Here is a 2,845-nt window from a genome sequence, read left to right as displayed (position 1 = left end):
ATTTGTTCCATGAAGTTCTTTCCACTAAGCCACATGGGTCACTTGAACATACATGATTGCATATTCTAGACATCTCCATTCCTTCCATTATATCTCCAGAAGTAACTGCTGATAATTTACAGGAGTGTCTCTAAAGCTCAAATCTTCCATTGTTCTTTGATCTGCCTAAAATCAGAGCTGAAAAGTCCCTTTGTCTTTTTTCACCCAGATCTCTTGAGAGGACCACTCACTGGCAAATTCCAACCAAGAACTGTGATGTGAATTGTGATGTGAACTGTATAAACACTTAATTGCCAGGCACACTCCACTCAAAATCCTGCACTAGGAGAGTTCAACAAACTTTGACATGGCCTCTAGCGCTTAAGGACACCCCCGCCCCTCCAATGAAACACAGTCCCTCCCTGATTTCCTGTCTGGGAAAGTTCAGTTATCAACAGAATTTACTGTTTATTCCACCTGAACTTTCTTTCTTAGAACATTTGCTAAAAAGGGTTTATAATTTCAAAACCTCTCTTTCTTCCTTTGTATACATATCTCCTATAACTCAGGAGAGTCTTTCTCAAGGACCTGAATACTATTCCTTTGAAATATATTCATCAGGAAGGAAAGCCCTGTGCCTCCTGGTCTCTGTCAAAGGATAGAAATCTCTCACTTATTATTCAGGATCCACTCTCCTCCTTTCTGCACCTCTCTGTTTTCCCTAGGAGGTCCCCTTAACCTCTAGCTACTGACTGGGTTTGGCAAAAGGACAATTGAGCAGATTTGTGGAAGGAAGGAGAGTTAATCTTCCACATTAATTATCCAAAAATGAAGTAAATGTTTATGATTTAGGAATTGGGTGGCCTCTTAGGGAACTATTTGATCTATGTAAGTAGAAAATTTCTAGGTCTGGTGAGTAGAAATCTGACTGTCCTTATTGTGGGGATTCACAATAGTTCCTGAATTGTGCCAGTTCAAAACCTACCAGTTCTTAAGTGATGGGCTCTTTAAGGAACTCTCCAACAACCTTGCAAGAGGAATTGTGGTAAGCAGAATAATGCCTTCCCACAAAGATGTCTACATCCTAATTCTCAGAATAGTGTTACACTACGGGTAAGAGGAATTAAGGTTGCATGTGAAATTTTGGTTACATTGGACTCATTCAAATGGCATTAAAATAGGGAGATTATTTTGGATTATCTGAGTGAGTCCATTATAACTAGGCAGATCTTTAAAGGTTGAAGAGGCATACAGAAGAGAGTTCAAGAAAAGGATGCAGTGAGGGAAGAATAGCTGGAGAGATGCAAGATTGTTGGGATTTGATGATGGAGAATGCAGGCCACTTGCCAAAAAATGTGGTTGTTCTGTAGAAACTGAGAAAGTCAATGAAATCGATTTTTCGCATAGAGCATCCAAACTAATACAACCATAACGACAACTTGATTTTAGCTCAGTAAGATCCATTTTCAACATCCAACCTATAGAACTGTAAGATAATATATTTTTATCCCCTTAGGTCACTAAGTTTGTGCTAACATCATAGCAGAAAAAGAAAATTAATACAGTATTATTCTAGTGTGCTTAGGTGCCATGGTACTGCACACTGAGTGGCTTAATAAACAGAAGTCTATGCTTCACAGATTTGGAGGCCAGAGTCCAAAAGCAAGAAGTTGGCACATATGATTTCTCCCAATGCCTCCCTCATTCACTTGCAGATAACTGCCTTCTTTCTGTCTCTTAACATGGTCACTATGCCTGGGTTGTTTGGTGCTTTACACATGTCCTAATTTTCTCTTCTTATAAGGACATTCTTAGATTGGACTAAGATCTATGTTAATGGCCTCATTTGGACTTAATAACCTCTCTAAAATTCCTATCTTCAAATATACTCACATTCTGACACACTAGGGGTTAGGATCTTAACCTATAAATTTGAGGGAGACAAAATTCAGTTCATAACAAGGAATACATTATAAATCTTCCTTGAAACCATCTCTAGAAGGATCTGAGGAAATATAGCAAGTGAGTTCCTGGAGCTTGTGAAAAGAAGACACAGCATTCCTGCCATTTTGAGTGCTGTCTTGACTTAAATCTACCTTTTTGGGAATTGTAGACTTATTCTGTGTTCAGAAATATGTGCTAAGAAGACATAAAATTGACAATTGGAAGAATTCATAGTGATTTTTTTTTTTTTTTTTAGCCGTGGAATGAAAACTCTTGAGGTAGAAGCCTCTGAACTCCCCCTCTCCTTTAGTATAGTAATCCATAAACAATACCCTACCTCTTGGAGGACTAGTGAAATAAGGGCCACAATCAAATATTCATGTTGCAAGGTTGTGACTCTGAGGAATGATTTGTACATTCTCAAAATGCACCAGAGTGCATTAAAAAATTTTTTAAAAAAACAAAAAAAATTTTTAAAACATATGGACCAGAGTGTACAAATATTTATTTCCCCTAAAAATGCCCACTACAGGGCCCTCAAACAATAATCTGGCTGACAAGATGGCCCATCTGGTGAATCAGTTAACTTCTTTCCTCAGTCACAACGTTTACAAAGCAGTTATGATGCAGAGATTGGAAGTGATACATGGGTTGGGCAAGGCCTTTCTTTCAACAAGGCTGATATGCACCCTGCAGTATGTTAACAGCCAAGGCAAACATTGCTACTTCCTGATACGGCCCAGCCTATCATGTGGTGGCACTTTGATCATACTTGGCTTCTTCCAGGGAAAAACCAGGTGTATAAGACTGACTGGGGAAAAGCAAAAACAAACAAAAAGTACTTGAAGATGGGAACTTGCCTTTCTTTCTTACAGAGCTTCTTCTACACAGAATCGCTTATTCAATAATGATGCGTATTAGA

The sequence above is a fragment of the Sciurus vulgaris genome, assembly GCF_902686455.1.
Source record: "Sciurus vulgaris genome assembly, chromosome: 5".
NCBI classification, from domain to species: domain Eukaryota; kingdom Metazoa; phylum Chordata; class Mammalia; order Rodentia; family Sciuridae; genus Sciurus; species Sciurus vulgaris.
Note: the sequence above shows the minus strand (reverse complement) of the source record.